The sequence below is a fragment of the Diuraphis noxia genome, unplaced genomic scaffold, assembly GCF_037042655.1.
Source record: "Diuraphis noxia isolate RWA-SAM2 unplaced genomic scaffold, SU_Dnox_SAM2 contig0005, whole genome shotgun sequence".
Taxonomy (NCBI): domain Eukaryota; kingdom Metazoa; phylum Arthropoda; class Insecta; order Hemiptera; family Aphididae; genus Diuraphis; species Diuraphis noxia.
This window is the reverse complement of record NW_028301715.1, coordinates 17217762-17230408: the sequence shown is the minus strand read 5'-3', so window position 1 is coordinate 17230408 and position 12647 is coordinate 17217762.

Here is a 12647-nt window from a genome sequence, read left to right as displayed (position 1 = left end):
AAATGCAATTCCTATTAAAGGAAATATTATAATCGTCGATAATGGACACAATATTTCTGGAAATTGAAAGCCTTATGCTTCTAAAATACTAGAATCACCAACTTGGCTCGAAATTTGTAAGATAGCTAATGATTTAATAATTACAACAGGTACTTTTTTATTCAAATATCTTCATGATATTTGTGTTTTTCAAGATTTAGGAAATATTAAAATTTGTTGTCTTGGCATGGGAGGTACAGATTCCGATTAGAATTGCTTAGAATATAACTAAATAATCATCATTTTTTTAATAGAAATATTTCTATTAAAAATATCTTAATATATTATATTTAAATAAATTTTTTATAATTGTCAATAAATTCTAAACATAAATGTCCACATATAGGAGGACCATTATAGTTTTGAAACTTGTCATTGTTATACCACAGATTATCATCACCTAAATAATTTAAAATTTCAGGAGGAGGAGTACTCGAAAATGAATCAAAATATATTTTATAATTTTTTATTTTTTTCCATGCAACCCAATGAGAACCATTTTGAGTAGGATTATTTAAATTAAATATCCCACATTCACTTAACCAAAGTTTTTCAGGTAATTCATTTATCATGAAACAACCTCTAAAATTTTTTATATTATTTCCAAATTTTATTATATCAAAATTACTTAACGGTTCGATATTTATATTTTTAACTTTACTCCAAAAAGTTGTATAACAACCTGGATAATTTTTAATGTTTTTTCTAAATGTTGATATATCGAAATTAATCATTTTTATTATTTTTTTTTTTATTTGTCTTCAATCCAGAACCTTTATTTTTTTCCATTTCTTTATTGTGTCGAATTATTTCCTCTTCTATTTTTTTCTTATGTTTACTATCTTTATAACTATCATACAATGCAATTAAAGCTGGAGTAGCTACTGCTGCAGCTTCTAGAAAAGGTAAAATTAATGGTAAAAATCCACCTTTAATTTGTTTCGGTGTAATCTCCAACCTTACTCCAGAATTTTTTTTCATGGCATTTTTTAATTTATCTATTTGAATTTGATCTAAATAATATTTATTTTCTCCTTTATATATTTTATCACTAGCAATATGAATTGTTGCATTAGAATTTTTTTTATGAGCTTCAGCCAACTTTTTTTTATGGTTTTCAGTTAATTTAAAATGCATTTTATTATACAAAATATTTATTTAAAAATATTAAATTTTATTCAAATATTAAATTCATTCCTAAATATCTTTTTGTTTTCATTACATTTGCAGTTGTCAAAGCAGCAATTTTTTCATTCAAAGAACTATCAGAAACATAAAATCTTTCCATTGCTTTTTGTTGTAAATTTTTATCAGCGATATGTCTTGTTTTAGTATCTTTATGATCTTTATAAAAATAATCATGTTCTCTTGCATATTCGTCTAACTTGTTAATCGGGGGAAAATTTTCATCTAAATTTGTAAATGGTCCTAGATAATTATATCCAGGCCAATGTATCGGAGGTAATTTTGAACAATTTAAAAAATCATTAAAAAACCCTGAACCTTTTTTAATATCCTTTGGTAAATGTGAAATATACGACATTAAGTATTCTACACCTTTAACGGGAATATCAATTATCTTTTCTATTTTTTTAATACAAAAATTAAGAATTTCAAGTTTTTCATCATGATAGGTGTTTTTTCCCGATCTTTCTGCAGATGATATAACATGTAGTCTGTCAATTAATTGTTTAATATTATATTCTAACTTATTTGTTGTTTCTTTTGGTAAATTTAGCAAAGATTGTAGTAAAATATATTCAACACCTTTTTTGGGAGTATCAATCAGTGTTTCCGTGTTTCGTTTAAACAAATGAACAATACCAAGTTTTTCATTATGAAAACTATAATTTTCCGCTATTTCTTCTGCTAATATAAAATATAGTCTGTCAATTATTTTTATTATATTATCGATATAAATAAATTCAATAGGATTATTTGTATATTTTATTAAACCTTCTCCTTTGGGTAAACTTTGTGATTCTTTCAGTGTTGGTGATTTATCTTTTTTTGATGTTTTTGGTTTATTTTCTTAAGTTTTTGTTGATGTTAGTTTAATTTTTTCCCAAATAGGTTTAATCATTTCATTATATTTAGCACTTCCACTTGATTTAGGTTTTCCTGTGTTAATATCATTATTTTGGTATATTGAATCTGTTTCAATTAATATTTTTTCAAAATTTTCAAAATCTTCTTTTGTATAAAATTCTGGTTTTGTAACATCTGTATGAGTTAATAATCTCCACATACCTGGGGTTAGTATATGGTTTTTTTCCATTTAAAATTATATCATCAAAGTCAAATATTATAGGGCATTTTCCGATCATGAATTCATCAGTTTTACTTATATGATATATTCCAAATGGATTAACACCTTTAGCTTCATTTGGTAAAGTTGGTAAATATTTTTGCGCATTTTCACCTAATATTATTATATTTTTAGGCATAGGAGATTTATTTGTTGTTATTCGTGGAGAACTTTTAGGTGTTTTCATATTATCTTGATCTTCTGTTAGTCGTAATAATTCTGGATTACGAGGTTTATAAGGAGTAGGTATTATCATCTTTTGAATATCATTATCGGTTTTAATAGCAACCTCTTTAACATCATTAACAGATGATTCAACATTTGATAAGGCTTTTAATATTGGTTCATAATGTTTTACTTTTTCTTCTGATGTATATTTATCGTTTAAAACTGTTTTTCTATAGTTATTTTGTAAATTTTTTTTAAGATTAATTATTGATCAAGAAGATGATAATACTAGAAATCCTTATATTTCTAAACTATTACATTCACCAAGTTGGTTATAACTTTGTAGAATAGCTAATGATATGATAATTACAACAGGTAATTATAGACATCGTTTTCTAGAAGATGTTAAGGTTGTTCAAGATTTAGGAAATATTAAAATGTGTAAATTTTTTATGGGATCTTAATATTAAAATAATATTAAATTAAATAAATCGACTATATGTTTCACCTTGTTTTTAAATGACATGAGTTAAAGGAAGTGATATCTATAATACAACAGACGAGAGGTGGGATAGTAAGTAGGTCAACTCTTATCTGTTTTTAAAAGTATATTTTTAATAGAATAATTTTTATTAAAAATTTGAATGTAAAAAAAAATAATATCCTCTATAATAAAGAATGGAAAGTTTAAATAAAATTGATTCCTTAGTTAAAGGAAATGTTAATATTAATAAAATGGATAACAAAAAAACATATCCTAACAAAACTTGTGATAAATGTAACTTAACAATTACTTACAAAAATTGGTCTAGACATTTGAAATCTATTCGTCATCAAACAAATGATGTAGATCAAACAATTAAACCTAAATCTAATAAAATGTACAATAAAATTCCAACAAAACCAATAAGAACAAAAAAAGAAAGAATACCAAAACCACAACAACAAATAAGATTAAAAAAAGAAAGAATACCAAAACCACATAAGGTTTTTAATTTTAGTGCAAAAATGTTTGAAAAGAAAGATAATCGACCTATTCTAAAAATTGAAGAAACTGCATTTAAAAGTAGATTACAAACTTATGTTATTGAAAATAACATGGGTATTAAAGATCCACAAGTGTTTTTAAATCGTTTAGATAACCCAGTAATAGGAAGCATTAAACATGAATTAAAAAAGAAAGATTTAAAAGTAAATATTATGATGTTAGCTATATATAAGAAAGGTAAATCTGAAGAAGATATGATATATAAAGAATGTAATTTTAAAACACAAAATGAAATTTTAACAAAAAATTCTAACTTAAATGAGTTTTATACAAATGTAAAAATTACAATTGTAAATGAAATAGAAGATTTTGTAATGAAAGAATCTCAATGGAGACTTGATCAAATTTTAAGTTTGGGAATAAATTTAAATAAATATGTTCCTTTTAAAGGTTCTTCATATATTCCATTACCTGAAGATATTCAAAATAAACACGCTGTTATAAATGATCAAAATGAAGATGATAAATGTTTTCTTTGGTCAATACTCTCTGCTTTACATAGTAAAGATCTTAAAAAAGATGCACAAAGGGTATCTAAATATAAAAAATGGCAAAATGAATTTGATGAAGAATTAAAAGGTATTTCTTTTCCAGTAAAAACTACAGACGTTCCAAAATTTGTTAAAAGAACAAAAAATATTTCTATTAATATTTATTATTTAGAAAAAAATACTATTTTACCATTAGAAATAACTAAAACTGAAAAAGTTAATCATATAGATTTGTTGTACATAACAGAGGATATAGAAAGAGAACATGATTTAGGAGAAGATTTAGAAAAAATAAAAAAGGATATAGAAGAAAATAAAGAATTAACAGAGGGAGCTAAAATGGAAGAAAAGATGAAATATCTGAGATTTAATGCATTTAAACTCTATCCAAAAAAAGAGTATAAAAGTCATTATTGTTGGATTAAGGATTTATGGAAATTAGTAGGAAGTAAACTTACAAAAAATGAACATAAAAGATTTTTATGTAAAATGTGTTTAAATAGTTTTAATACAGAAAATAAGTTGAATGAACATAAACATTATTGTGGTACTAATGAACCTACTAAAATTATTCTACCAGAACCTTATGAAAACATTTTAGAATTTGAGAAGTATAATAATCATTCTTTAAGAATCCCTTTTGTGATTTATTTTGATTATGAATGTACCCTTCAACCTATCTACACTTGTAAACCAAGTGATACAGAGGCTTTTACAAATTGTTATCAGAAACATATTATACCTAATAATTTTTGTTATTATATTAAATATAGTAATGGTGATTATAAACCTCCTGTAGAATATTCTGGTCCAAATGTAGTTGAAGAATTTTTAAGATGTATATGTTACGGTGAAAGATGAATATTGGTGAATGTCGACATTCTCCGGTGAATGACGTCTTTTACCAAAATGATTTGATTATGTAGGTAAATGGTGTAAAAAAGATCTCCGTCATGATATTTTTAACTAACGAAGCTTATTTGGCACCTACACGCTTATCGCTGATCGTTCATACCGACATAAAAGTATTGAACATCATTCTCTAACTAAACTGGTGATTGACGACAATAACCGGGGAATGTCTGCATTTACAACATTTACCAATTTTTAGGTAAATGATGTCATTTACCGGGGAATGACGTCTTTTACCACGTTTACATCTTTCACCGTAACATATATATGATGAAGAAGAAGCAATTTATAGAAAATATAAGAATATAATTCCTATAAAAACTTTGAGTGAAAATCAAGTAAATAATTTTAATAATTGTAAATGTAAATAATAAATATAAATAATAAATGTCATATATGTGAAAGATTATTAAGTGAATTACCTCCAAGGTTAGAGAAAAAATTAAAAATCTTTCACAATGCTATTGAATATTATAAAGAATATAATGATGATGAAAATATTAAAAAATATCAAGATCTAAGGAAAAAATAAATAAAAAATAAAAACATTAATATGAGAAAAGTTTGTGATCATGATCATTTGACTGGAAAATATAGAGGGGCGGCTCATTCTATATGTAATCTTACTTTTCAAAATCCTAAATTTATCCCAATTGTATGTCATAATCTTTCAAGTTATGATGCTCATCTATTTATAAAAGAATTTGGGAATGATGACAATGATATAAAATTAATTGCAAATAATGAGGAAAAATATATTTCTTTTTCAAAAATTATAAAACGTGTAGAATTTGACGAGAATGGTAAAAAAGTTGTAAAAAACTCTGAATTGAGATTTATTGATTCATTTAAATTTTTACCAAGTTCTTTAGATAAATTAGCAAATAATCTTGAAAAACATCAATTTAAAGAACTTAGTAAATATTTTCCTAAAAAACATTTAAATTTAGTAACTAGAAAATTAGCTTATCCTTTTGAGTATATGGATTGTCCAGAAAAATTTAATGAAACATGTTTACCCCCTATAGAAAAATTCTATAGTTCTCTCACTGGTAAAAATGCAACCAAAGAGGAATATGAAAATTCACAAAAGATTTGGGAAGTGTTTAATATACAAAATCTTCGTGAATTCACTATTTTATATAATAAGATCGATGTTTTATTATTAACAGATATAATGGAAAATTTTAGAGATATTTCTTTATAAAATTATAAATTAGATCCTCTGTGGTATTACTCAACACCAGGATTTGCGTGGGATAGCATGTTAAGAATGACAAAAATAAAGCTAGATTTATTAACAAATGTTGATCAAATTTTTATGTTTGAATCTGGAATCAGGAGTGGTTTATCTCAATGTAGTCAAAGATATTCGAAAGCAAACAATAAATACATGGGAGATAAATTTAATAAAAAGGAGGAATCTATTTTTTTAGAATACTTGGATGCTAATAATCTGTATGGCTTAGGAATGAAAAAATATTTACCTAATGAAGATTTCAAATGGGTTGATAATCTGGATAATTTTGATGTTATGAATATTTCTGATAAATCGTCTAAAGGATATATTTTAGAGGTTGATTTATCTTATCCTAAAGAATTTCACAATCTACATTCAGATTTTCCTTTAGCACCTGAAAAAACTTTTGATAATGAACAACTTCCTAAATTATTAACAACTTTATATGACAAGAAAAATTATATAATTCACTATGAAACTTTAAAATTATATATTAAGTTAGGTTTAAAATTAGAAAAAATTCATAGAGTGTTAGAATTTAGTCAATCTCCTTGGTTAAAAGTTTATATTGATTTCAATACTAATCTTAGATCAAAAGCTAAGAATGATTTTGAAAAAGAATATTTCAAATTAATGAATAATAGTGTTTATGGTCGTACGATGATGAATGTTAGAAATCATGTTGATATAAAATTATGTACTAATGGACAACAAGTAGACCGTTTAATTGTAAAACCGAATTTTGATAGAAGGACAATTTTTACAGGAAATTTAGCTGCAATTCACATGAAAAAAACAAAAATAAAATTCAAACAACCAATTTATATAGGAATGTGTGTTTTAGATTTATCTAAAATGGTGATGTATGATTTTTACTATAATGTAATAAAGATAAAATATGGAAATAATGTTAAATTATTATATAATGATACAGATTCACTTATAATAGAAATAAAAACTGATGATTTCTATCATGATATACAAATTATGATAGATCATTTTGATACATCTGATTATCCACAAAATAATATTTATGGTTTACCTTTAGTTAACAAAAAAGTTTTGGGTAAATTTAAAGATGAGTTGAATGGTAAAATTATGACTGAATTTATTGGTTTAAGATCTAAATTATATTCACATAAAATTTTAGATAGTGAAAAAGAAGTTAAAAAAGCTAAAGGTGTTAAACAAAATGTAGTGGAAAATAAAATATGTTTTAATGACTTCAAAGAATGTTTATTTAATAAAAACGCAAAATATGTTACACAAAATTTATTTAGAACAAAGAAACATGATATTTTTACTGTAGAACAAAACAAAAAAACTTTAAGTGCTTATGATGATAAAAGATTTGTTTTGGAAAATGGTATTGATACTTTAGCTTGGGGACATCATAAAACAAATATAGATAGAAATAATTTTGTAAACCATCTAAATATATTGATTAAAAATCAAAATAAAAAAGATTGAAAATATTTTAATAATTATTGCATTTAAATTGTCTGATCTTTTAGCACATTGTTTTCTTTGTGATCTTTTATTGATAAAATAAAAGTGCGCCAGGACCGGAATATATACTCTACTCATATATACATAATATTCTACTTGTTGTGCTAACTTGAATAGATTTTATATTAACTTACTGTTATTATAATAAAAACCACAAAATATTACAAAATTCATTAGTAACCATTCACATTGGTAGGCTCTTAGATACAGGAGCTAAGCAATGTGAAAACAGTTCGGCCTACATGTAGTGATTTAACATGAAAATAAAAAAGGCTCTTAGATACAGCGTCTACAGTACCTGCGCGCTAATTTCAGGCAAACATATTATTGACCCGGAAGAGATTATAATATATTAAATATATTAGTATAAAAAATCGCCAGCCTTTACCTTCGGCCTTGTACACGTCTTAATACGGTTATAAGATGAAGACAACAGATTTACGCACGAGAGTGTGGCGTTCTTTTAACAGCAATAACAGATTTTACGACCTTAAAATCAGAGACATATTTAGGAGGGGCAGAAGGGTGGGAGCTTGGGCAATGAGTGCCATATTTTTAGAGCACGTCAATCGTCAGAATGGTAGATTCTCAGAAAATCGTAAAAAAGTTATTTTTATCATTATCACGAATAAGTTTATATTAACACCATGTCCAAAACATAGATCTACTACATCATACAATCGTCGCTTCCCAAACAGCTCCCGTCCATTGTTAGTTATTCCCTTACGGCTCCCGTCAAAAAAGGTATTACGAACAAGTCAATTCCCAAAACGGCTCCCGCTGAAAAAGGTATTACATACAGGTAAATTCCCAAATAGCTGACGGCCTTACTGGTATACCGATTTCAGGTTAATATACTGTATACCGTCTATACCAGTATACTGTGTAGTCTGTACCGTTAAATATACTTTAAATTAATTTTTAAAACGGAATACCGAAAATATTGTACATATTGATAATACCGAAATTAATTATATGTATAATATAATATTTATAATATTTTTTAGAATAAATCAGACAATGTGAGGAGAAGGTGTGGAGTTGGCTTTACGATTTAAAAAAAAATATTATAATAGACATTAAATATTCGAAACTCGATGTGCAATTATATTGAAAATATTTTATGTTATATTTTTTGTCGAAATCTGGTTTTCGCTAAGCCATATGCTCCTAGACTGTCGTATAAACATCTGTGTAAAATGCCAAGAACCACTGCGGTGTTTATAGTTTGCAAAAGAATTATTTACTCAAGTGCTACAATGCATAATGGTTTGTTAGTTGTTGTTCATCTTGCGAAATGGAACGATTTAACATTTAAAAACATTTTTCATATTTTCCTTGCAAAAATCATCACATAAATCAGCATAATAATATTATAACCTTTTTTTTTTTCCTGTTTAAATCACTGCATGGAGGTCGAACTGTTTTCACATTGCTTAGCCCCCATGGAGCATCGTTTATTTATAAAAGTCATAAATTTATACAAGTAGAAGTAGTCATAACAGTTTTGAGATACCCATTCCTCAGTAACCTGGTATATATGCGAATGCCCCAATCCTGTTATGACTTTACAAAACAATGCATCGTAAGTAGGGACAAGCAAGATTAACCCGCTATATCTCCTCACAGCAGTTATACAATAGTATATATTTTTTTAAATATTTTTATCCCTTCATATATCTTCTCGGGCCGACCGCGTCCGCCGCCCTAGACATTGCGTTCTGACGCCTCTTCTCGGACCGGACTAGCCAGCCATTTTAGACATCTCGTACTGATGACATATTCTCAAGTTGGTTAGCCCGCCGCTTTCGAATCCCGTACTGACTTCATCTTTCAGCTCCTGTAGCTTGTCGAGCCCTCTCCTCCTCTTCCTTGACGGTGAGAATGTTTTCCACCATCTTGTAGAATAGTCTGAGAGTCTCTTCAGCATCGCAGAGTACAAACGCCCTTTGATGGCCGTCTGCTGGCAGGTCTTCGAGTAGAGGACCACAGAGTATGTCGGGCACATCAGCTGTTGTTGGTGGATGCCCGAGGCGCTCAGAGAGGTCGGTTGGTAGACCGTTCCAGTTCTCGCAGTGGAACAAGGTGTGTTCTGCTGTATCCTAGGGACACTGGCAGTTGACACACCTTGGGCTTGCGGCCCTGGCGAAGCGATGGAGGTAGAACTGGAAACAGCCGTGTCCAGTGAGCGCCTGTGTCATGTGGTAAAACCAGGGGACTTCTGGAGTCGTCCTGTTATACCACCTAACCAGATCGGGGATGAGGCGGTGAGTCCAGTCGGCCTTGCTTGAACTGCCATTCTACGATGGTAGCCTTCCTTTCTTCATTCTTGATCCTATTTCTGGAGACAGGTGGCTCTCCTGGGATCGGTGCGTCGTTGAACCTTCTCCTGATCCTTGTCCTCTCCCGAGCGATTAGGTCAGCTGGCGGTATGTTCGCCAATAGGAAGGCGGCTTCGTCCGAGACCGTCCTGTAGGCTCTGATAGCCCTCAGGGCGGCCACCCTCTGCGGTTTCCTAAGATTTCTGATGGATTTAGCAGTGCCACAGACGGGAGCTGCCCACACCGGGGTGGCATAGAGCAGCTGGCTCTCGACTACAGATCCCAGGAGTCTTCTCTTCCATTGACCAGGCCCGTTGATGTTGCGCATGATCCTGGAAAGAGCTGCCGCCGATGTGGCCGCTTTTTTAGCGACCGTTTTAACGTGTTTTCAGCGAAGCCGATCATCTGGACACCCGGAGGGACCTCCATGGTGAGCAGGTCGTCATAAACAATGTTCCAAAGGGTAGGTCCAAGGACCGATCCCTGAGGAACGCCGCACGTCACAGTTCTTGCCACCCTGTTGTTTCCTACCAATAACTCTCTGTCCGAAAGCCAGGAACGAATCATACGCACCAGGTACTCAGGAGTATCCTTTTTCCTTAGTGCCTCATCAATGACTAATATTATAACCTAAGTAAAGGCAATTTACACTGATTAATAAAAAAACATTACAATGTATTTAACATATCAAAATAAAATAAAAAATGCTGTTAAACACTGTTAATTCACTAGTAGTAGCTACCTTATCTATGTATAACTACTTGAAACTATTATGATAAAATTTAAAAGTCATAAATGTAGTAAAATACATAAATTCACTTTCGTGTTGTGCTGGATACTTGTGTAGAGTATAGGCGATTTATAAGCCCATGTTTAATGTAGCAAAATATTTTGGAATTAGGAATTTTGATTTTTGAGATAATTTTATTTACAAAAACTACTTAATAATTAATATTTTTTATATTTACCTATATAAATAGTGTCAAGCACGTGTGTTCTAATATCCCTTAATACAACACCTAGTAATTATTATTTTTATTTATTTTTAATATTGGTACAGGAACGTAGGCGTAGGGAAAGTGGCGCGCCCATCGCCCAGCACACCAAAAAGTGTGCTGCAATAGCCCCACACTGACTTTAACTAGTCGGTGTGGTCTGGCCCTCCAGGTTGGGGGTTGAGCGTAGGGCTGACAACCCTACCTCATAAAAAAAATAGTTGTTAAGAAACAACAACATAATAAGCCTCGGATCAAAGATTTAACGGACATCAATATTGGAACATGGAACGTGCGATCTCTGTATAGGGCTGGAGCTTTGACAACATCCCTATCGTGTCTTGAGCGATATGGGATGGATATAACTGCGATTCAAGAGGTGAGATGGACAAACTCAGGTAGCTTGAAATCTCAAGGAAATACATTATTATACAGTGGTGGAGATAAACATGAACACGGAGTAGGTTTCGTTATAAGGGATAACATTATGACAAATATAGTGAGGTTCCAACCAATAAGTGATCGGTTATGCTACATAGAACTCAAAAGTAAATGGTACAACATGTTCCTAATTAACTGTTATGCACCGACAGAAGATAAGAGTGATGACATAAAAAACAAATTTTATGAAGACTTAGACCTGGTGTGTGACACACTACCGAGTGATAAACCGAAAATAATATTAGGGGACTTTAATGCAAAGATCGGAAAAGAAAACATGTACAAACCTACAATTGGATCCGAAAGCCTTCATGAAATTACGAACGACAATGGAAACAAACTAATCTCGTTTGCCATAGCCAAAAATATAATAATAAGTAACACGTACTTCCCTCATAAGAACATACACAATCAAACATGGATATCCCCATGTGGGTTAATAAGAAATCAAATAGATCACATGTTAGTGGACAACCGGATAAAATCATGTGTCAAAGATATAAGAAGTATGAGAGGGAGTAGTGCGATGTCGGACCATTTCCTTGTGAAAGCGAAAATCAAACTCAGAATATCAACAATATGGAGAAAAAAGAATAAGTACAGAGAAAAAATTAATAAGGATATGCTGAAGACAACAACAGCTAGAGTGTACCAAGAAAAAATATCGATAGAATTACGAGACATACAAGAAATTGTGAACCCGAATGAAGCCTGGGAAAAAGTAAAGCAAGCAATCAAAATAACAGCAAAGGAAGTACTTGGATATGTACCAAAAAAAACAAAGAAAAGATGGTTTAACGAAGAATGTAAAGCTGCTCAAGAGGAAAAAGACAGAGCAAGAACAAAAGTTCTACAAAACTCTAGTGAAGACAACAAAAGGCTACTAGCACAAAAACAAAGAGATACAAAAAAGGTAATCAGAAGGAATAAGAGATTATGGGAAAAAGAATGGATACACACCATAGAAAACAACAGGAATAACAACTCCAGAATATTTTTCGAAAAAGCAAATGAAGTTAAACGTGGATATCAAACTAGGCCAACAGCTATGAAGAAACATGATGGATCCTTGCTAACAGAGAGTAAAGAAATTGCGTGTGAATTTAAATATATGTTCGAAAAATTGTTAAACCAACCAAATGAAAATAACACCATACTTCAATACTCTACTGTAG